General features: G+C 44.7%; 1 long non-coding RNA gene across 2 annotated transcripts in view; it reads right to left on the reverse strand.

The window, feature by feature from the left end:
- LOC141057287 (uncharacterized) overlaps positions 1-25036 on the reverse strand; it is a 47950-nt gene that overhangs the window by 18726 nt on the left and 4188 nt on the right. For both annotated transcript variants that reach the window (XR_012222021.1, XR_012222022.1), the window contains exons 2-3: positions 3822-4018; positions 3681-3730 (exon numbers count right to left, since the gene is read on the reverse strand). This is a non-coding gene — a long non-coding RNA (uncharacterized lncRNA). The remainder of the gene's footprint in view (positions 1-3680; positions 3731-3821; positions 4019-25036) is intronic.

The following is a 25036-nucleotide window of genomic DNA, read 5'->3' on the forward strand; positions in this document are numbered from 1 at the left end:
TATAGCACCATTAATTCCATGGTGCTGTACATGAGAAGGGGGGTTACACACAAAGTTATAGATATCGTTAACAGTAAACAAATTTACAATGACAGACTGGTACAGAGGGGAGAGGACCCCGTCCTTGTGGACTTACCCATCAATATCTGTTGGCGTTTCAGATGTTTTTAAGCATGCAACACTATTGCTGCCATTAAATTTGATGGAACAACTGAGGAGAAACCTGAGGTGGACACATCTCAAAATTCTCTCAAACTGTAACAGTTTTCAAGAGTTCATGATTAGAGTTGAGCGAATTCGTTCGGGTCCCTTCTTATTCGGCAAGCTATAGCACTTACTGAATAGGCTGCAGAGGTAACCCGCAAACATGGAACGTGCCGGCTGATTGGCACCACAGCTGCATGTGTCGCGGCGGTGTCACTGTCACAACACATGCATGGAAAACCCAACACACAGGCTCTCCATACATGTGCTGTGACTGTGACACAGCCGCGACACATGCCGCTGCGGTGCTGATCAGCTGATCAGCCGGCACGCTCCCGGTATCCGGGTTCCCTCTACAGATTATTTGGTAAGCGCTATAGCTTGCCAAATAAGCAGGGACCCAAACAAATTTGCTCAACACTATTCATGATCAACTATCCTCAGGTCTGACCCATCATGAACTATCATGATCTAATTGACTTATATGAGTTTATGATGCCACAGATGCAACAATTACCATCATTTCTCATTAATAGTTGAATCGGACAACAGATGGGTAAAGGCCCCGTTACACATAACGATGTCCCAGCGATCCCACCAACGATCCGACATGATGGGATCGCTGGGACATCGTTAGGCTGATCGCTGGTGAGCTGTCACATAGACAGCCCCTCCAGCGATCAGGACCAGCTAGCAAGCTGGTATCCAACGTAAACATCGGGTTTTTAAGAACCGCGCGGCTCTTAGAAACCCGATGTTTACCTTGGAAACCAGCGTCACGCTGGTATCCAGCATAAACAGCGGGTTTCTAAGAGCCGCACTGCTCTTAGAAACCCGCTGTTTACGTTGGATACCAGCGTGCAGCGTCGCTGATCACTGGCTCCCGCTGCCACACACAGCGATGCGCGCTGGCCAGCAGGAGACCAGCGATGAAAAAACGGACCAGGACAATCCAGCACGATCAGCGATACCCGGCGGGGGGGCCGGTCGCTGCTGGATGTCACGTAGCGATATTGCTGGAGAGATCACTGATGTGTCACAAAATCAGCGATCTCGCCAGCGACATCGCTGTGTGTAACAGGGCCTTAAGTCTATTGCCACATTTACTGTTAAGGGGGCTTTACACATAGCGATATCGCTAAAGCGTCACCGATTTTGTGACGCAGCAGCGATATCGCTACATGTGATACTTACCTCCGACCGGCTCCCCCGCTGGCTACTGCTGATCGCGCGAGATCGTCCACGTCCATTTTTCGTCGTCGGCTTCCTGCTGGCGCCGACGAACGAGCTATGGACACGGGCGGAAGACGGCGGTCATCGCTTCGTCTGAAAGGTAAGTACGACCGCCAAGCATCGCTACATCGCTGTGAGATCTGCCTGTGTGGTAGCTCACTAGCGACCATTTAGCGATGCACTAGTGATCCTGACCGGGTCGTATCGTGGTCGAGATCGTTGGTGCATCGCTAAATGTAAAGGGGCCTTTAGTACACAGCGCCTCTCTAAACTACAGTACCTGGCTGTAAAACACGCTCTCCACATGCAGATCTGCCAGCTCACATAGCTTGAGGCAATAAAAACCTTATTCAGCAAATTACCATTACTAATCCTCTGGCTCACCTTTAGTGCTACTGTATTTTGACCTCTAATTCACTGGCACCAGGAAGCCTGTGCCTCCCTGCCCCCTTTTATAATAGTTTTCAGTCTGAGCCATAGGCACTTGAAAGTCAGGGTCATTTAGGTGATGGGAAGCAAGCTGGTAGGTCTGAAATGCACTTCTTATCTTCTTCTTAATAGATCGAGTAAATCAGGAAACTTTCAGTAATAAAATCGATGTACAATAAAAAATTATATTGTGGTACCATGATAACCAGAATCATCTACGCAAATACTTTTATGCCCAAAAAGACAAAAGCGTTCTAAGAAGGATGGCTTTATTGGCTAACCAGAAAAATTATCTTTGCAAGCTTCCGGAGCACAGAGGCTCCCTCTTCAGCCAGGAGTTTTTGTGCTTGGAAAGACAATTTTTCTGGTTAGCCAATAAAGGTACAATACTTAGTAAGCTTTTGTCTTTTTTGGTCATAAAAATATTTACACTAATAAAGCCGAGCCCTGATATACAACAGGTGAAATAAGTATTGAACACGTCACCAATTTTCTAAGATGCTATAGGCGTGAAATTCTCACCCGATGTCGGTAACAACCCATCCAGTCCACAAAGGTAAAGAAATCAAACCATAGATGTCCATAAACTAAGTTATATGTAATAATGACAAATGATACAGGGAAGTAAGTATTGAACACATGACGAAAGAGAGGTGAAAAAAGCCATGGAAAGTCATGACACCGGCTAAAATCTAAGTCATTAGATTAGAATAACCAGTAATTAGAAAGCAATCCTGGAGAAGATGGAAACATTTTTTTTTCCATCTTCTCCACATCCGAGAAAATCAGATTACACTGTGATCAATCTCTAATCAGAGTGTGATTAGCATAATTGGCCCGATTCTCACGGATGAGAGAAAATACTATTGTGTGACCTTAGCCCTACAAGCACTTTGCAATTTTACCCATTTAAGAACTTGGGAATAATCCTTTAATGGAATAACAGTATTTTATAGTTGGTTTATAGATGGATAGATAGATATAGTTTAGTTAGTTATATCATTTCATTGTTGTATGCACATAACACGAGTCAAATATGTCAAAAAACTGATTACATAAGTGCATACAATCAATCTTCTTAAAATAAATATCGCATTAACATGTCATAATATTATATTTCTTCTATACATCTAATATTTAAAAAAGGCAATCGTCCCCGATGACATCAGGATTAAACAATGCACCGAGTCTGATGATGGTCATAGAGACCAATTTCCCACATGCTTTACTGCATTCCAAGTCGTAATTTGTATTTATGGTGACAAAGGCGGCATTGGAATAATGATGTGTGTCAAGTGACACCAGAAGAGCGCTCAGTCTTTAGGTGCAACCCCCTCTCTTTGTTCCTAGAGATGAATGGGAACCCCTCTCTTTAATTTACCTGCTGCCTTTCAAATGATATCCAATTCCAGCTATGGCTATTTACACTGCTTTGTGGCTAGTATACAATTATATGATGCACACATTTAGTATTACGGTCTTTAGAAGAATGCAATCCTAGATATTGGGCAGAACGTTAACCACTCACATGAAGGAACCATAGGCTTGCATTATTCCCATGTATGTGACATTCTGACTTACAGTAAGGGACACACAAAGGAATTGTGCCATATATTGTGAGAAACGTCATGACTGGTAAGGGAAGGGCAAGGTTGTACATGGGGCAAAGTCTCCAGAGGATCCATTAATTGCTCAGCACGTTACTGCAGAACGGGATGCAACACCCACATTAACCACAAGAAAGATTCAGATTTGACAAGAAGAAAAGAAGTTCTTAGGTTTAATATTAAATACCAGAGTATTGTAATTCATACCTACTTGTCTTCACATACGTAGGATGAGAAGTTCGGAAATTCTCTGCGGGCTGTAATACAATATAATGGACAGATTAGGACAATAGAATATCAATTATTTTTTTGTGGTTCCCAAAACAATGGCCACATCTTTCATCTCACATTCCATTAGCAGGGCCAGGTCCTCGAGGAATACAAATCCCTTGGAAGTGTCTGCTCTGTTGATGACCTCAGTCCTTCATTAGCTTTATAACATGCCTCTGGCTGTGGATATCAGATAGTGGAGAGGCAATCGGATTTTTTTTTTTAGGTGTTACACCAGAAAGTGATAGAAATACAAGGGTACTTGCGGTTCAGAACTGAAAAAGAAAGAGAGAATACACTTAAAAAAAAATGACATATACATAAAGGTACGAAACATGTGAAAAAAAGACATTTAAGTGTATAAACATTACAATAGTTGTGCTAAGGCATCATTCAGGCGTCAGTGATGTTTCCGATATGGAAAAAAAAAACGTTTCAGAGTTTCATCAAAGTTTTGAATAGAAGTTTCATCAGTGCACCAGCCTTAACCATCAGTGATTTTCTCATATGGAAAAAAAAATTGCAGAACTTCTCCTACCCATTGCAATTTTAATCTAGGGCATCACAGGGATTGGGTGCCATCCGATGCTGTCTGTAATTTTTACAGACCCATAGACTTGTATGGATGATTTAGACACGTGATTCAGATCATAAACACACACCACACTCAATCCACAAAAATACATGGACATGTGAGCCACTCTCGTTCTATAGATTACCGTATAATGATTACTAGTTGGTGGCCCGATTCTAACGCATCGGGTATTCTAGAATATATATGCAGTTTATTTTTGAAGATTTAATAATAATGCAATAATGCACCCCCCAATCCTGATATGTATGGTTCTCTCACCCCCAATCCTGATATGTATGGTTCTCTCACCCCCAATCCTGATATGCATGCTACCCCTCAACCCCCTATCCTGGTATGCATGGTCCTCTGACCCCCCAATCCTGGTATGCATGGTCCTCTCACCTCTCTTTCCTGGTATGCATGGTCCTCTTACCCCCTTTCGGGGTATGCATGGTCCCCTCACCCCCCAATCCTGGTATGCATGGTTCCCTCACCCCCCTATCCTGGTATGCATGGTCCCCTCACCTCCCTTTCTTGGTATGCATGGTCCCCTCACCCCCCTTTCATGTTATGCATGGTCCCCTCACCCCCCTATCCTGGTATGCATGGTCCCCTCACCCTCCTTTCTTGGTATGCATGGTCCCCTCACCCCCCTATCCTGGTATGCATAGTCCCCTCACCCCCCTTTCTTGGTATGCATGGTCCCCTCACCCCCCTTTCGTGGTATGCATGGTCCCCTCACCCCCCTATCCTGGTATGCATGGTCCCCTCAAACCCCTATCCTGGTATGCATGGTCCCCTCAACCCCCAATCCTGGTATGCATGGTCCCCTCACCCCCAATCATGGTATGCATGGCCCCCTCACCCCCCAATCCTGGTATGCATGGTCCCCTCACCCCCTATCCTGGTATGCATGGTCCCCTCACCCCCCTTTCTTGGTATGCATGGTCCCCTCACCCCCCCAGTCCTGGTATGCATGGTCCTCTCACCCCCCAATCCTGGTATGCATGGTCCCCTCACCCCCCTATCCTGGTATGCATGGTCCCCTCACCCCCGTTTCTTGGTATGCATGGTCCCTTCACCCCCCTATCCTGGTATGCATGGTCCTCTCACCCCCCTTTCTTGGTATGCATGGTCCCCTAACCCCCCTTTCGTGGTATGCATGGTCCCCTCACCCCCCTTTCCTGGTATGCATGGTCCCCTCAACCCCCCAATCCTGGTATGCATGGTCCCCTCACCCCCCAATCCTGGTATGCATGGTCCCCTCAACCCCCACTCCTGGTATGCATGGTCCCCTCACCCCCTATCCTAGAATGCATGGTCCCCTCACCCCCCTTTCTTGGTATGCATGGTCCCCTCACCCCCCAGTCCCGGTATGCATGGTCCTCTCACCCCCCAATCCTGGTATGCATGGTCCCCTCACCCCCAATCCTGATATGCATGGTCTTCTCACCCCCCTTTCCTGGTATGCATGGTTCTCTCACCCCCCCTTCTTGGTATGCATGGTCCCCTCACCCCCCTTTCATGGTATGCATGGACCCCTCACCCCCCTATCCTGGTATGCATGGTCCCCTCACCCCCCTATCCTGGTATGCATGGTCCCCTCACCCCCCAATCCTGGTATGCATGGTCCCCTCACCCCCCAATCCTGGTATGCATGGACCCCTCACCCCTCAATCCTGGTAAGCATGGTCCCCTCACCCCCTATCCGGGTATGCATGGTCCCCTCACCCCCCTTTCATGGTATGCATGGTCCCCTCACCCCCCAATCCTGGTATGCATAGTCCCCTCAACCCCATATCCTGGTATGCATGGTCCCCTCACCCCCTAATCCTGGTATGCATGGTCCACTCACCCCCCAATCCTGGTATGCATGGTCCACTCACCCCCCAAACCTGGTATGCATGGTCCCCTCACCCCCCAATCCTGGTATGCATGGTCCCCTCACCCCCCAATCCTGGTATGCATGGTTCCCTCAGCCCCCTTTCCTGGTATGCATGGTCCCCTCACCCCCCTTTCCTGGATGCATGGTCCCCTCAACCCAATTTCCGTGTAGCCGCGACCAATCAGCGTCGCGGCCCTGTAGCCACGACCAGTCACTGCCGTGGCCCTGTACAAAAATAATATTAAAAATAAAAAAAAGTTATTTTCACCTTCCGACGACCTCCTGTCTTCTTTCCACGCACCCGGCCTCACGTTCCCAGTAATGCTTTGCGGCTTAAACCACTGATGACATCGGTCTTCTTTTTCGCTCTCGCGAGGGTGACGTCGGTCTTCTTTCTCGCTCTCGCGAAAGTGACGTCATCAGCGGTCTAAGCCACGAAGCATTACTGGGAACACGAGGCCGGACGCGTGGAAAGAAGACAGGAGGCCGTCGGAAAGTGAGAATATTTTTTTTTAATTTTAATTCTCTTTTTACAGATTAAGGCCTGCGCCTGCCGCTGATTGGTCGCGGCCTGGTGGCCGCGATCAATCAGCAGCAGGCGCAGCTTACCGTTTCAAACAGCTGTGCCTGTCGCTGATTGGTTGTGGCCTGGCGGTGGCCTGGCGGCCGCAACCACTCGGCGGCCCACGATTTTGGTTACAGACAGACACGATAAGGCGTTTATATATATAGATGTGTTCTAGCCATGAAAAACACAGATAGAAAATGTATGTGAAAAACGAACATCTGAATAAGGCTCAAGTCTCAGCATATAGATAGCATTGTAGCTGTAAATCAGGTGCAAAGCTTATTCTGACTAAGGCCAGGTTGATACTATACTATTTGAGGCAGTAAATTAGTGCCGATCAGCAGTCGTTTAATAGCCTGTTTCAACAGGCCAAACTGCACACACTGATGAGTAATAGAGCAGAGATGGGGCATTTCTACATGAAGTGGATCATGATGGGGCATTTCTACATGAAGGGGATCATGATGGGGCATATTTCTACATGAAGGGGCTCATGATGGGGCATTTCTACATAAAGGGGATCATGATGGGGCATATTTCTACATGATGGGTATCATGATGGGGCATATTTCTGCATGAAGGGGCTCATGATGGGGCATATTTCTACATGAAGAGGGTCATGATGGGGCATTTCTACATGAAGGGGATCATGATGGGGCATTTGGCACATGTTGGCACTTTGTCATAAATAATTGGGTTTTAGGTTGCAGTTTGGCACTCGGTCTCAGAAAGGTTCGCCATCACTGTAATAGAGCATTCTACAAGGAGTTTTGTATGTTCTCCCCGGGTTTGCTTGGGTTTCCTTCGGATTCTCTGGTTTCCTCCACACTCCAAAGACATACTGATCTCCAACCTGTTTACACTCCACGATTATCAGTAAATGAATACTATTCCCAATCATGAGAAGTAAAAGAACTGTAATGCTGCATAAACATTTGTTGGTCTTGTTTATTTCTCGAGTTATAGGCCATGATTCTTTATTCCTGAAATAGTGCTGCACCTGCCGATGGGTCTGGCATTGCAGTTCTGCTCCACTGACATGAATGGAAATGAGCTACAATAACAGGCACAGACAATATACATGTGGTACTGTTTCAGGAAAAAAGGCAGATACTTTTATCCAAATCTGGACAACTATAACAATTACAAAAATGCAAATTGAACGCTTCATAGTAATTAATAATTAAGGTGACTTTGGAACACTATCATACTTGCTGAAGATTTAATGAATATTTTATTGCCTGGTCAGATGGGAAGCATCTTTGCTGCCTAACGATGGCCCTCATGAGAGTCATGTTGTATTTACATTCACAGATCATGGCGCCATTAATTATGTCCTTTTTTTACGACACAATCAACAGTTTTATTGTTGATCTTTGCTTACATTTATCTGCTTCAAAACTATTCTACTTTTTATGTGTAGGGGTACCTCTATGGCCCATTTAGATAGGATGATTACAACATACAAGTGTATCGGTGCTTATGCACTGGCCCGTGTCACTGGGATACCGTGACAGAGTGGGGTCAGATGATCACACTATCTAGTGATACAAACACATATGGTAGTAGACTTCACCGTTCTATTAGCAGTTCTGGCTTCTTTGCTCTGGTGCTGCAAACTTAAACTGATTAGTTGGTCTCCTGGAGTTCTCTTATCTTGGGTTGTATCAGTTGTTCTGAGTTTGATACTCCCAGCAGGTATAAAGGGCCCATCACACTAAGCGATATCGCTAGCAATATCGCTATAACGTGGTTATTGTGACGTAGCAGCGATATTGCTAGCGATATCGCTATATGTGATACTTACCTCCGACCGCTCCCCCGCTGGTTATCGCTGATCGCGCGAGAACGTCCTGGACCGTTTCTCGTCGTCAGCTTCCTGTGGCGCCGACGAGCGAGGCGTGGACGCGGGCCGGAGGACGTCTTCATTGCCTCGTCTGACAGGTAAGTAACGACCCCCGACCGCTGCTATGTCGCTGGTGAGATCTGCCTGTGTGGCAGCTCACTAGCGACCACTTAGCGATGCACCAGCAATCTTGACCGCGTCATATCGCTGGTCGGGATCGCTGGTGCATCGCTAAGTGTGACAGTACCTTAAGAACCCTCCAATTTTCTTCTGACCTTGCCAGTGATAGTCACCACTAACTGGTTAGGAGTTGAAGGAGAGGGTTCAGTGTTTGGAGTCGGCAGTTAGAGAGTTTTTCAGGAAATTGTTACACTGAGTTGGTTTGTATATTTATCCTTATCCTCTCCCATTTGGTTTCTTCCTTCCTATTCCTTCTGTTTCCCACTCTGTTGTTTTCTGAGGGCATTTGTATAGGGTCTGTTACACATAGTGATATTGCTAGCAAAATCGCTAAAGCGTCACCGATTTTGTGATGCAGCAGCGATATCACTAGCGATATCGCTACGTGATACTCACCTCTGACCGGCTCCCCAGCTGGTTATCGGTGATCGCAGGAGATCAGCCTGGTCCATTTCTCGTCGTCGGCTTCCTGCTGGCGCCGACGAGCGAGCCATGGACGCAGGCGGAAGACGGTCACCCTCGCCGCGTCTGACAGGTGAGTACGACCGCCGACCACTGCTGCATCGCTAGTGAGATCTGCCTGTTTGGAAGCTCACTAGCGACCATTTAACGATGCACCAGCGATCCTGACCGGGTCATATCGTGGTCGGGATCGCTGGTGCATCGCTAAATGTAACAGGGCCTTAAGATTGTAGTTTTCTTTTATCCCTGTTTACCCTCTGTCTGTCTTTTTAGTTTTTGCCTACACACTTTGACCTTACACCTATCTTGGTAGCGGAGGACAGATAGAGGTAAGGTAGGAGCATAACAAGTCACAAGACCTTGGCATCTCCACCATCCAGGGTAATCTCGGGGACAGGTATAGCCTAGGGCGCCCCAAGTTTGAGTGATCCAACAGTTGCCCACAGTCCCTTGTTGGGAACAGCACCATAGTTATTACAATCTTTCAGATGACTGTCAGCATGTTAACACAAGCATTAAAACTTATTTTTAATCATGGTATAAGTCTTGAGTCTTTAAAGCATATCATATCTTAATAAAAAATTATTGATTATTTATACATTACAGTAGAATCACCCTTGATTATTTTAGGATGTTGTATTTGTTGCATTGACTAATTAATGCATTTGGCCGAGTTTTATATATGCAGGGCCTTTAAAAAGTATTCATACCCCATGAACTTTTCCACATTTTTTCACGCTATACACACAAATTTAAATGTATTTTTTGGGGATTTTAGGTGATATACCAACCCTAAGTAGAAAGTGTTTGTGAAGTGCATAGGAAATGATACATGGTTTTCTAAAAATATAAATCTGAAAATTGTGACATACATTTGTTTCCAGACCCCTGTCAATACATGGTAGGACCACATGTTGCTGCAATTACTATGGCAAATCCTTTGGGGTATGTCTCTACCTGCTTTACACATCTAGAGGATGAAATTTTTTCCCTAACAAGTTTTCCTCCAAGATTGCCCTGTATTTATTTCCATCCATCTTCCCATCCACTACATGGCATGTGGAATAAGATGCTCTGGTCAGATGATACCAAAGTAGAAATGTTTGGACTACAGCGATAGCTCCGCAACCTAAAAGATCTGGAGAAGATCTGTATGGAGAATTGGTCCAAAATCCCTGCTGCAGTGTGTGCAAAACTGGTCAAGAACTACAGGAAACGTCTGACCTCTGTGATTGCAAACAACGGTTTCTTTATCAAATATTCAGTTGTTTTTCTATTTTATCACATACTTATTTCATACAATAAAATGCAATTTAATTATAATTATATTTAAATCATAGAATGTGATTTTCTGGATTTTTTCTAGATTCTGTCTCTGGCAGTTGAAGTGTACCTATGATAAAAATTACAGACCTCTCCATTCTTCGTAGGTGGGAAAACTTGCAAAATCGGCAGTATATCAAATTATCAAATATGTTTTTTCCCCACTGTAAATGCAAAATGCTATGTGTGGCGGAAAACTAACACTGTACATCACCCTAAAAAAACACCATCCCCAATGTCAAACATGGTGGTGGCAAGCTTTCTGCAGCAGAAGCTTTCTGCAGCAGGCACAGGGAAGCTTAAGACTGTGGCATAGGTTCACCTTCCAGCAGGACGACCCTAAACATAATGTCAGTACTGCAATGTAATTGTTTAGATCAAAAGCATATTCATGTGTGTGAGTGTCCCAGTCACAGTCCAAATCTAAATCCCATTCAGAATCTGTGAAAAGACTCGGAAATTGCTTTTCACAGGCACTCTCCATGCAATCTCTCTGAGCTAGAGCTAGTTTGAAAAGAAGAATGGACAAACATTCTAAATGTGGAAAGATGCAAGAGACATACCCCAAAGGACTTTCAGCTTTAACTGCAGCGAAAGGTGGTCCTACAAAGTATTGACTCAGGGGAGCTGAATACAAATGCACGTCACGATTTTCAGATTTATATTTTTCAAATAATTAGAAAACCAAGTATAATTTACTTACACTTTACATATACTTGCTACTTAGTGTTGTTATATAATATAAAATCCCAATAACATACATTTAAGTTTCTGGGTGTAATGTGAAAAATATAGAAAAGTTCAAGATGGCTGGACCTTCATTGTAAATACATCATTGTAAATACACACCTGTACTTTGTATCTCCCTCAGCTCATTGTAGATGGTAAGCTCTCACGAGCAGGGTCGTCTTATTTTGTTTTAATTATTGTATTGTTAACGTTGTTACTTATGACTTGTGCTTTGAAACTGTTAAACTGTAAAGCGCTGCGGAATATGTTGGCGCTATATAAATAAAGATTATTATTAAAATGGAGTATGTGCTCCTAGTGCTGCGCTATCATTAATACAGAACAGATTAGGTATTATATTTCCATATATATCGAGCCATGGCACATATACCCAGGTCCCGTTTTGGCATCAGTCACAAATGGAACCTATGCTTTAGGATGGAAGTGCTGAGCTCCACTTTTGTTTCAGTCCATTCACCAAATCAACACAATTCCTCAAAGAACTCTGGCGCTCTTTCACCCTCGGGGCCATTAAGTGGGTGCCATTGCAATCACTAGCTGAATGTTAATAGGACATCCGACAGACACCCAAATTAAAGTATACTGTCTATGAGATGGAGTCTCTTTCAAGAATGGGTGCCTCAAGCTGGAACCCAATATTAGTTACAAAGAATCTCCCTTGCTACAACTTTTTACATCTAAGTATGGCACTTAGAGTGTCTACAGACTTTGCAAAAGTTCAAAGGAAAGCAAAAATCTAAGGACAATAAAACCTTCTGCCATTAGAGATGAAAAGGTTAATGTTGAACATGCTAGTGTCTCACTACCAAATGATAGCTTGAGGCTACCTAGAACAACCTGAGTGTGTGACGATCACCCTGCGAAAATATTTCTGCTAAATATTCCATGACGATGTATTAATGTGACCGCGCATGGCACAGGTGGATTTTTCCCTTGCTAATAAGAGTCATGGAAAGGCCAAAGTCCTGGACACAGCTGTTACAATGGCCGTCAGAGGTCAAAGGCTGTAATATGCTGGAAAATTGGCACATTGATTTTAAATTGGCTTTTCTTGGCACTAAGCTCCAGTTTCATGCATTTCAGAGAAATATTACATTATTTGTCATAGTATCTACTAGTAAAATCACTAATAAATGTCAGGAAGTTTCTTCAGTCTATGACAGCCAAATATATATTTCTTGAAAACTCAGTAAAAAAAGAGTATTTATTAATAAAATTAGCCATCTTGCACCTTTCATTTGACAATTCTTCAAAATACTTTATTGTCAATCCTAATAATAGCATACAGCCACATATTTCCGAGATAAAAATGCAATATAAAGTCCACAAAAAAAAACACTTTATAGTATGGAAATAATACTGCCATACAGTGACAGTACTGCTATCTAATTTACACATAATACCATTAGTGATGAGCTTGTGTGCTCGGATAAGGTGTTATCCGACCTCATTCATGTGCTAATAAAATATCTTTGGTGTGCTCGAATACTATGCACGAGTCGCCGCTCTTGCATGTCTCACGGCTGTTCGACAGCTGCAATACAGACAGATAACAGCCGCGAGACATGCAGGAGCGGAGACTCGAATATAGTATTCGAGCACACCAAAGATGCTCTACTAGCACACGAGCATGCTCAGATAACACCTTATACGAGCATGCTCACTCATCACTAGTCACCATATATCGCTACATAATACTAATTAGTTGTGGTTTTCTCCTTCGGAATAAAGTAAGACATTGAGTGACTTTTCACTTTGTCACTCCCTTAAAACTGCCATATTGATACACAGCTCATTCCAATACTTTTGTACAGAACTCACTTGAGCAAAAAGGATGACAACACATCTCCTACCCAATAAAACTGCCAAATTATGAAGCAGTATGGGAGCAGGTGGTGATCCCAATCCAGTCCCTTTAAAAATTGTGTGATAAGTCCCTTTGGGAATCTAAAGATGGCACTAAAAGGCGTCACTAGCACAGCTGTGTCAGTCACCAGATCTCCTCCAATTAGTGTTGTCGAATGTCTTTCGGAGGGACACATCTCCTGATCAGCTGCAAATCTGGGTATAAAGTGGATCCACGCTGCTGAAGATCCAATATACAATGAGTGTTCAGAAACAGTATGGATGTGGTTTTATTTCTCAACATATTCCGAGGTGATCAATGATCATTGTGGTTTGTCTCGATGAAGAAATATGATTACCTCTAAACGTGCTGACAAATAAAACTGCATCCATACTGTTTCTTGTCTCTCATCATATATTGGATCTTCGGCAGCGCGGATTTCCATCCAATTTATCTCCAAATTTGCATCTTACCATTTTGTTGGATCTGCAGACGCCATCTTTAAACAAGCAAACTAAAGCCCCAGTCACACATAACGATGTCCCAGCGATCCCACCAACGATCCGACATGGATGGGATTGCCGGGACATCGCTAGGCTGATTGCTGGTGAGTTGTCAAATAGACAGCCCCGGCGATCAGGACCAGCGACGCTGGATGCTGGTTTCTAATGTAAACGTCGGGTATCCAGGAGCTGCAACTCCTGGATACCCGCTGTTTACCTTGGAAACCAGTGTGTATGCCGGTTTCCAAGGTAAACAGCGGGTATCCAGGAGCCACGGGTATCCAGGAGCCGCGGCTCCTGGATACCCGACGTTTATATTAGAAACCAAAGTCCAGCGTCGCTGATCGCTGGTCTCTCGCTGCCACACGCAGTGATGCGTGCTGGGCATCGGGAGAACAGCGATCGAAAAACAGCCCAGGCCGCTCGAGCACGATCAGCGATAACTGGCAGGGGGGCCGGTCGCTGATCCCCGTCACACACAGCGATCTCGCTAGCGAGATCGCTGATGTGTCACAAAATCAGCGATCTCGCTAGCGAGATCGCTGTGTGTGATGGGACCCTAAGGGGTTTTGACTGACACAACCCCACCAGGTGAGCAGATCCTGTTTTACTTTTTCCCTTGTAAACTAGATAAGACCCTATTGCGCTTAATATTGTTCCAATTTTAATTTAATTCATCTCCTGATTAGAGATAGAGCCCGTAAATCTTACAGCACTGAAGTTTAGGCTGTCCAGTCCAGTGAGCATTTTGCACTTGTTTTTTTCATTGGCATCTGTTGAAATATTTTTGTCAATCCTACAGCAAAATTGTGACCACTCAAAAGGGGAATGTTTGGCCACGGACTGATCAGATTTCTTTTAGGATCAACATAAAATTAGGAAACTCGGACAAACAATTGTTTCTGTCATGAAATGTTTATATGCAATGTAGATGAAGTTTGGCTCAATGACATTGTATTTACCCTTAAATAATGGTGATAAAATCTGCACCGTTCTGAGCAGCTTTTGGAAGAGTATTGAAGTTTGATGAGAATTCCTCGTCTCATGTAATATCCCCATCTGACTACAAGTTTAAGAGAAACCAGAAAAATCTGCATTTATTCCTGACATTAAATTATTGCTACATTTCTTATAATTAAAGGGGGATGCATTTTGCATCATAGAGGAGTTTTTCCAATAGATTTATAGCATATATTAACGACCAGCAATCGCAATCCCAAAAATAGAAAAATGGTTACACCAGTCTCGTGGCTCGCCAGGAAAATATTACTAATCAAACTAGTGGTATTGTTGTATCGGTCGTAGAACAAAAATAAAAATGATACCTGGGAATGTACTGGGGGCGAGTCGGTGAACTTTGAAATCATAGACATGCCCCCAAAGCACTACCAACCTTGACTTGTAGCTTTAGAGCTTGATTTTTTTAACTTTCATACATTGAATTACCAAAAGAGAGGTATAGGAAAAAGATGTACAGTATATCTTTGTACCGTGTTAGCCAGTAGATGGAAAAATATTCAGAATTGAGGGTCCTCAGTGGTTGATACCTTTTAATGGCTAACTGAAAAGATGGTAACACATTGGAAGCTTTCGAGACTACTCAGGTCTCTTCATCAGGCTAGATTAATACAAAATCTGAAGTCACATATTTATGCACAATACAGCACAGAAAAAATGCAATAGATAAGACAAGTGACATGAAGCAGAACTATCATGGTGGGAGAGGGAGAAACATAAATATTGGACCAGTTCATAGATAAGGAGTCTGGACTTTTTATTGCCCCGATTGGCAGAAAAGTTTGGGAATACAAACTCTTATGTGCTGTCATGACATGTGTAGTAAATGCTAGTAATTCCCTAGTAAATGCCAGAAGCACCCAGGACACTGGCTGCACAAGTGAAGACTGCTGCCACGGACTGGGTGGCAGACCAGAGGAAAGTAAATCTTTATACTCAACTCTAGTGACAAGGTGTCTTCACAATTTATTTTCCATAAGGTTTTATTGTTGTAATTCCATAGTTCTACCATGACTCATGGGCAAGACTGACGTTTTGCGAGAAAACCCTTTTGGTAGTAGGACGGTGGTCATAGATGCATAGGCTTCTTCATACAATATAAAAGCAGATATCGTACTTTGATTGGCTTCTGGTTCTGTGCTACAGAATGTGTTGGTGCTACAAAAATAGATAAAAAATCATTATACAAAAACGTGATAGGCTCATATCATAAATATTTTGCCAAGAAATGAAGAAAGGCACTCTTGTTATCTCACCATCCTCCCAAATTTTCCTCTAACAATCGTTAGAATGTACGGTATGTGTTTTTTTACAAAGAAAAATCTTTCCCTTACAGTGCCAATGGAACCAAATCACAGGTCACCATTTTTGGCATAAGTTGGAAGTTGGCAGCTGTTGGATAAACAAATTCAATTTTCCCATAATGTAAACCCCTGAAGAATGTAAAATGGATATGTCCCTATAACAATATTACCTTATTTAGCTAAAGCAAACTTGAAGACTTTTCTTTTTTGGTTTATCTCACGCTATTGGATATAGATATGACATTTTTGACTGTATAATACACCAGGAGCTGTAATCAATCCCAGCAAATGTCCTTCTACTCAGAACTAACAGACAATATGTTCTCTATTATCCATTTGAAACATTCATTTAAGAGAAAAAAAATCACGTCAGTTTTGCCTGTAAGGCAGGTGAACTGTAATTACACACTTACATTGACACTTATATAATATTGCATGCATGTATCTTTAATAGAGTTGTCGGGTACTGGACAACCCCTGCTTAATCATTCAGGGCTAGCGATGAACGAACATGCTGTGATAAGTAGTGCTGAGCGATACCTTCCGATATCGGGAAATATCGGATCGGACCGATACCCCAAAAATATCGGATAGCGTCGATTCCGATACCGGAAACCAATGCAAGTCAATGGGACACAAATATCGGAATGAAAATAAACCCTTACTTTCCTTGTAGGTTAATTCTACATGAAGGAAAACAACTAAGAATAATGTAGAATGTATTGGGGGAGGTGGAGGAGACATTAAAGGCATAGAGGTTTAGCCCAATCAAATGGAATAGCAGGAATTAATTTTTTTTTAAGACGTTCGGAGTTACAAAGATATTGACAATGTTAAGCTTTTTTATATTTTGTCACTTGTCAGATATTTATGTTTCACTACTTCCATGCTCTTCACCTTCTTTTTTACTTATCCCACACTTTCTCCTTCATCATCCTCTTCAGGGTCATCTTCTTGGTCTTCTTCGGGGTGGTCTTCAGGGTCGTCGTCTCCAGGGTCGTCATTTTCGGGGTCATCGTCTTCTTCGGGGTGGTCTTCAGGTTCGTCGTTTTCGGGGTCGTCGTCTTCTTCGGGGTGGACTTCAGGGTCGTCGTCAGGGAGATCCAGAGTGATTACCAAAAACCATTTCAAAAAGCTTGAACTTGGAAATGTAGCAGAAGGTGCAAGAAGACTGAGGAACTGCTGAGAACCAGCTGACGGTACTGGAACCTGGATGGGTAGCCAAAGGTACAAGAGCCAATGGAACTACCGAGGACCAGCTGATGGAACTGCAACCCGGTTACTAAGCAGGAGATACCTGTGCCAGAAAGCACTACCAAGGACCAGCAGACGTTGGTGGAACTCGGATACCGAGAAGGAGGCACCTAAGCCAAAGGCTCTGCCTGGAACCGGCTGACGTTACTGGAACCCAGGGGGACATATTCAAGATTGACTTCCAAAGAACCAGCTAATGGTACTGGAACTCAGATAGGCAGCAGAAGGTACACATAAAAAAAAAGTTGCAAGGCCGTGAGCCGGCCGGAGTTCCCGAAACCCACAGTCCTACAGGGGGAGCTTGTCCTATTGGCACTACGGAACCAGCCTTCATTGCCAGATCCCGCAGCCCACATAGGAAGCACCTAAACTGCAGGCACCATAGACCGCAACACGAAAGTATTGGAGGCAAAGTGACGTTGACACTACCCGGAAACAGCAGGCGTGCTGGAACCAGGCTGGGCAGGAGGGAGTACCCGTGCCAAAGACACTTCTGAGCAGCAACTGGCGGTGTTGGAGCCCAGGGATTACAGTAGAAACAGAGTGTAGCCAGAGGCCTATTTGGAGCAAGTTTAATATCTGTAGTAGTGTGAATGTGGACAGAGAAGGAGAAATTGCCAGACACATAGCAGGGGATCAGCTGACGTTACTGAACCTCAATAACACTGGAGCATGTGTTGACTGTGTAGACGGCACTTATGAGCAGCAACTGGCGGTGTTGGAGCCCAGGGATTACAGTTCAGGTGGTAGAAACATGAACACAACAGGAGACCTGGATACTGTTGCCAACCAATTATTTAATCTGGAAGAGGCCTGGCAAATTCCTGCGAGATCCAGGCCTTGTTCATTTTCGGGAAAGTAAGCCGGTCAACGTTATCGAAGGATAGTCGCATGCGACGGTCTGTTAGTACACCACCTGCGGCACTAAAGACGCGTTCTGATAATACACTAGCAGCAGGGCAAACCACCACCTCCAATGCATACTGGCTAAGCTCTGGCCATGTATCCAGCTTAGAGACCCAAAACTTGAAGGGGGAAGAGTCGTGTGGGAGAACACTGAGAGGGCAAGACATGCAGTCTGTCACCATCTGACGGAAACGTTGCCTCCTGCTGACTGGAGCCGTCTGTAATGGTGTAGACATTTGTGGCGGGGACACAAAACTTTGCCACATTTGGGCCATACTGGTCTTGCCTTGTGCTGAGGTGCTGCTTCTGCTCCCTCTTTGTGCAGAGCTTCCTCCACTGCCTCGACGCACTGAGCTGCTTTGTAAAGCACTAGCAGCATTGCTCTCGGGTGGAATGGAGAACATGATGGAATGCACCAGTGTGTCTTGGTACTCCCGTATTTTACGCTCCTGGTTCAACGGTGTTATGAGGCTTTGTAAGTTATCCCGGTAGCGAGGATCTAGGAGGGTGTACACCCAATAATCAGCCGTGTTGAGAATGTGGGCGATGCGGTGGTCGTTTCTCAGGCACTGCAGCATGAAGTCAACCATGTGCTGCAGACTGCCAACTGGCCAAGAAACGCTGTCCCCTGCTTGAGGCGTCATCTCTGCCTGCTCTGCATCACCCCACCCTCACTCTACATACTGACTACTAGAGCATTGTGTACCTCCCTCCTCTGGACAGATGTCTTCCTCCTCCATTGACTCCTCCTCACAAAGTGTCCTCTGCCTAGGCCTTTGTGAGGAACCACGTTGCACAGACTGTCCAGAAACAGATGGCATTTGTGACTCCACAGCCTCCATCTCTTCCACAACCTCCTCCCTTAGTGCTTGCAGTGTTTTTTCAAGCAGGCAGATAAGGGGGATAGTCATGCTGACTAGTGCATTATCTGCACTCGCCATCCATGTGGAATCATCCAAGGCACCCAAAACGTCGCAGATGTCCTTCATAGAGGCCCACTCAGTGGTGGTGAAGTGTGAACGGGGCGCAGTGCGACCTGTTTGCACCTGATGCAGCTGGTACTCCATTACTGCTGCCTGCTGCACACACAACCTCTCCAACATATGTAACGTTGAATTCCACCTGGTGGGTAGGTCACATATGATGCGATGTTCCGGAAGGCGGAATCGGCGCTGCAGAGCTGCAATGCACGATCTTGCCATGCTGGAACGCCGCAAGTGAGAACACTCTATGCAGACCTTGTGCAGCAGTGCATCAAGATCCAGATAGTCCCTCAAAAAGCTCTGCATGACCAAGTTGAGCACATGTGATAGACATGGGATGTGAGTGAGGTTGCCTAGGCCCAGAGCTGCCACCAGATTTCGGCCATTGTCACACAATACCATGCCTGGCTGGAGATTCGCTGGCACAAACCACACGTCGTTCTCCTGCTTGATGGCATTCCAGAGCTCCTGCGCTGTGTGGCTTCGATTTCCCAAAGAAATTAATTTCAATACGGCCTGCTGACGTTTGGCCATGGCTGTGCTCATATCGGTCGTAACAGGTAAGTGTTCACGGGTCCATGTGGAGGTAGACAGTGACGGCTCCTGCAGCGCTGAGTCAGAGGAACTGGAGTATGAGGAGGAGTCAATGTGTACAGTCTGGATTCCTGCAAACCTTGGAGTTGGCAGAACAAGTACAGCGCCACTCTCAAGATCTGTACCCGGCTCCACAACATTTACCCAATGGGCAGTGAGGGAAAGATATCGTCCCTGTCCATGGTTACTGGTCCACGCATCGGTCAGGTGGACCTTGCTACTGACGGCGTTTAGCAGCGCATGCTTAATTTTTCCCTCCACATGCTTTTGCAGGGCAGGGACGGCTTGCCTGCTGAAATAAAAGCGGTTGGGCACGTTGTATTGTGGGACTGCAAATGCATTAAGTTACGGAAGGATTCAGTCTCCACCAGCCTGAATTTCAAGGGACAGTAGTTTTGCAATGCCAGCATTCAGAGCCTGTGCTCGGGGGTGGTTTGCAGAGTATTGGCGCCTTTTCTCCCATGCCTGTGCTACCGATAGCTGTAGACTGGCCTGGGAGTGTTAGGATGACAGGGAACGTGATGCTGTGGGTGGAATGACACTGTGTCTCTGTACAACAGTGAAAGGAAAAAGAAAGGTCCAGCTTTGCAAATTCAAGTCCAATTTATTGTTAAAAAGTTTAGAGAAAGAACAAGCTATTGTTCGAAACGCGTAATCTACTACTTGTTACTCATGTGAACATACCATTTTTGCTCTGTCTTGGACTTGTATTTAACAATAAATTGGACTTGAATTTGCAAAGCTGGACCTTTCTTTTTCCTTTCCTTGGTCATTGCGTGAAGACTGCATGTGGTCCGGGCTATCCACTACACATGCCTTCACGTGAGCTGGCTTTTTTTTCCTTTTTTTTGAATCTGTACAACAGTGCCAGAGGTTCTTCCATGGCGATCCTGTGAGGAAGCTGAACCAGCTGTGTGTGGAGGAAGAGGCTATAACACGAGCTGAAGAGTTGGTAGGTGGAGCTGAAGGTTGGCCTAGGTCTTCAGTGTGTCTTTGTAACTCCACCACGTGCTTGGTCCGCACATGTTTCCACATATTTGTGGTATTGAGGTTGCTGACACTTTTCCCTCTTTTCACTTTCTGATTACACAGCTTGCATTTGACAAAGCAAATGTCATCTGCAACTGTGTCAAAAAAGGACCAGGCACTGCAAGTCTTGGGAGCGCCCGTTTTGGATTATGGAAGAGGCATGCTCCTAATGGGTGCCGAAGTGGAGGCTACAGGCAACCGAGTCTGCCCCCTCCCTCTCCCTTCTTTTTTGGCCATTCGGGGAATCTCTGCCTCAGAGCTGCTCCCACCACCTTCCTGTACCTCACGCCATGATGGGTCAAGGACCTCATCATCTACACTACCCTCTTCAAACGACTGCTTCTCCTGTGTAGTCTCGACAGCACAGTACGCACCAGAAAGTGGCACCTGAGTCTCATCATCAGATGCGTACTCAGGTGTGCTGACCATAGGCACTGGCCCACCCGCCTCTTCAGATTCAGAGAGACAAAGCTGTTGCGCATCACTGCATACTACCTCTTCTTCAAATTCTCGAATGCTGCTTGGCTGGCCCCCTCTTTCCAAGCCAACAGATTCAGAGAACAGAAGTAGAGATGGCTCCTGTCCAGGGCTCTCTGACTGCCTGGGCAATTTGACAGGTGAAGAGACATATGGGTGCTCTTCAGTGCTCTGGACCTGAGAGGATCTGGAACTAAATGAAGTCGATGCGTTAGCTGACATCCATCCGACAGCGGCTTCAATTTGTTCATCCCGCAGCAGTGGGGTACGGCGAGCTCCTACAAAGCTGCGCATAAAGGACTGTTCCCTAGTAAAACTGGGGGATGCCGAGTCACTGGTGCCCGCAGCAGGCACAGAATCCCCACGTCCTCTCCCTGCAGAAAGTCCACGCCCACGACCATGTGCCTTACTCCCTGCCTTCTTCATCTTGGTAGACTGATAAAGATAGGCAGAAAAGTACTAAGGGCTTAGTGTGCTTATTCCTGAACAGCTGCTAACAGGTATAAGAAACACTAATTTTATAAAATGTGGACATGACTTTAATATGAGCTAATGTGGCCTACACAACTGTAAAGTGGAGTGTTTGGTGAACTTTATTAACTTTTTTTTTTTCACAAAAAGACACTGGATGTGCCCAAAGATGTAAAACCGATAGTGTCACAAACTTTTTGTAGCTATTACAATGCAGGAAGGTAATACTAATCTGGCTGAGGCTGCAGGGCACAAGCCAGCAGAAAGGCTCCTCTATCTACTCCGATATACTGTTTGCAAATATTGTAGCTGGATACGGATGGAACCACACTAATAGGAGAAATCTGGAAAAATGAGCAGCACTAATGCAAAGAAGGACAATGTATGAGGCAGACGCACGCTGAGCGGACTACAACCGGAGGTGGCTGCAGAACACACTACAGCGTGAGCTGCACTCACACACAGAGACCTAGCAGACAGCTGTGAACAGCGCTGCAAGGCAAAAGAAAGCTACAGCGGTTGATAAAGTAGCCTGGGTAAAGCACAATATAGCAAATCGCTAAGTCACACTGTCCCTCAGAACAGCAGCGTCCTATCCCTAACTGAATTCACAGCAGAGTGAACCCAAAATGGCGGCGGAGGCTTTTATAGTGCATCATGACATCATTTCAGCAGCCAATCACAGCCATGCCAGTAGTTACATGCCTAACATGCTCTAACAGGATGTGCCCACATTTCTTAGGATCCTCATTGGCTGAATAAAATCAAACTGGCTCATTGCATTATGGGAACTTCCGATTCCGGTATTCGATATTCTAAAAGTATTGGAACTCAGTATCGGAATTCCGATACTGCGAATATCGGCCGATGCCCGATATTGCAGTATCGGAATGCTCAACACTAGTGATAAGGTGTTGTCCAAGCACGCTCGTGTGCTAACCGAGTGACTTTGGCATGATCGAAAAATATGTTCAAGTTCCCGAGGCTGCATGTCTCAGAGCTGTCAAACAGACGCAAGACATGCAGGTGCGGGGACGCGAACATATTATTCAAGCATGCCAAAGTCACTCGGTTAGCACACGAGCATGCTCGGACAACACTTTACCAGAGCAAATTCGCTCATCACTATTTAGAACCCCAATTAAGATAAAAACAATGCCATCAGATGGCAGGTGGACACCGCATCTGGAGGCACATTTGCCCCTCTCCTATATACTGACAAGCTCATTACCTTAGAGAGATCATTCTCCTCAATGCCTAAAGCACCATCGTCCTTTCTGATAGATGCCTATAAGCTCTACACAATCTATATACCACACGTAACTGAAGAAGGTCACATTGACCGAAACGTCTTTTTTTGTGTACTACAATAAACCGCCTTACAAATACCTTTAAGTTGAGTGCTAGGTTCATATTTGTTGCCTGCGTACACAATGTTATACACTGTGTTCCAAATTATTATGCAAATGATATGTTTCTATGATTTTCCTAAATAGTCGGTACAAATGACAGTCAGTCTAATAAAAGTCATCACCCGTTAGAGTATACATCAAATTTTATTGATGAAACCTCCCAATGATAACAGTATAATCTCCAAAATGAATAAAAACTCAAATTGCACTGTTCCAAATTATTAGGCACAGTAGAATTTCTAAACATTTGATCTGTTTTAAAGAACTGAAAATGCTCATTTGTGGAATTTGCAGCATTAGGAGGTCACATTCACTGAACAAAAAAGCTATTTAACTCCAAAACATCCTAACAGGCCAAGTTACATGCTATCATAGGAACCCTTCTGTGACATCACCTTCACAATTCTTGCATCCATTGAACTTGGGAGTTTTTGGAGAGTTTCTGCTTGAATTTCTTTGCATGAAGTCAGAATAGCCTCCCAGAGCTGCTGTTTTGATGTGAACTGCCTCCCACCCTCATAGATCTTTTTCTTGATGATACTCCAAAGGTTCTCTATAGGGTTGAGGTCAGGGGAAGATGGTGGCCGGCCACACCATGAGTTTATCTCCTTTTATGCCTATAGCAGCCAATGATCAGAGGTATTCTTTGCAGCATGAGATGGTGCATTGTCATGCATGAAGATGATTTTGTTCCTGAAGGCATGTTTCTGCTTTTTATACCATGGAAGACAGCTGTCAGTCAGAAACTCTATATACTTTGCAGAGGTCATTTTCACACCTTCAGGAACCTTAAAGGGCCCCATCAGCTGTTTCCCCATGATTCCGGCCCAAAACATGACTCCTCCTCCTCCTTGCTGAAGTCGCAGCCTTGTTGGGACATAGTGGCCATCCACCAACCATCCATCTGGACCATCCAGGGTTGCTCGACACTCATCAGTAAAAAAGACTGTATGAAAAATAGTCTTCATGTATGTCTGGACCCACTGCTACAATTTCTGCTTGTGAACACGTTTTAGGGGTGGCCGAATAGTAGGTTTATGCACCACAGCAAGCCTTTGAAGGATCCTACACCATGAGGTTCGAGGGACTCCAGAGGCACCAACAGCTTTAAATATCTGTTTGCTGGTTTGTACTGGCTTTTTAGCAGCTGCTCTCTTAATCCGATGAACTTGCCTGGCAGAAACCTTCCTCATTCTGCCTTTATCAGCACAAACATGTCTGTGCTCAGAATCAACCACAAATCTGTTAACTGTACGATGGTCACGTTTAAATTTTTGGGAAATATCTAATGTTTCATCTCTTGACCAAGGCATTGCACTATTTGATGCTTTTCAGCAGCAGAGAGGTCCTTTTTCTTTCCTAAATTCCTTGAAACCTGTGCCCTGCTTAATAATGTGGAACATCATTCTTAAGTAGTTTTCCTTTAATTGGGCTCACCTGGTAAACTAATTATCACAGGAATTTGAGATTGATTTCAGTGATCCAAAGAGCCCTGATACACAATACCATCTATGAGTTTATTTGAAAAACAAAAAATTACATCTTTAAGACACTTAAATCCAATTTGCATAATAATTTGGAACGCAGTGTATATAGATACGCGAGACGCATGTGGATCTATGCGGATCTTAAGTAAGCAGGCCGACGCTGCATACAAAAACGCTAATGTGGAACCAGCCTTACACTGATAAATCTCCCTTTCACTTAAAATAAGCTTTGGAGGCAAATTCTCAGGGAGATCTATCTCCAGCCCATAGATCTTAAAAGCTTATATATTAAGAAAAATATGAATTTCCCTGGAACTAGAAATCGGTTTGCAGATACCAAGGTATCATCTTATTCAATTTTCTATTACCTTCATGCTCACATAGACGGCGTAGGAGGGTTGATCCTACCGACAGATTCCTTG

Source organism: Dendrobates tinctorius, unplaced genomic scaffold, assembly GCF_039654945.1.
Source record: "Dendrobates tinctorius isolate UK_male_01 unplaced genomic scaffold, ASM3965494v1 ptg000203l, whole genome shotgun sequence".
Classification (NCBI taxonomy): domain Eukaryota; kingdom Metazoa; phylum Chordata; class Amphibia; order Anura; family Dendrobatidae; genus Dendrobates; species Dendrobates tinctorius.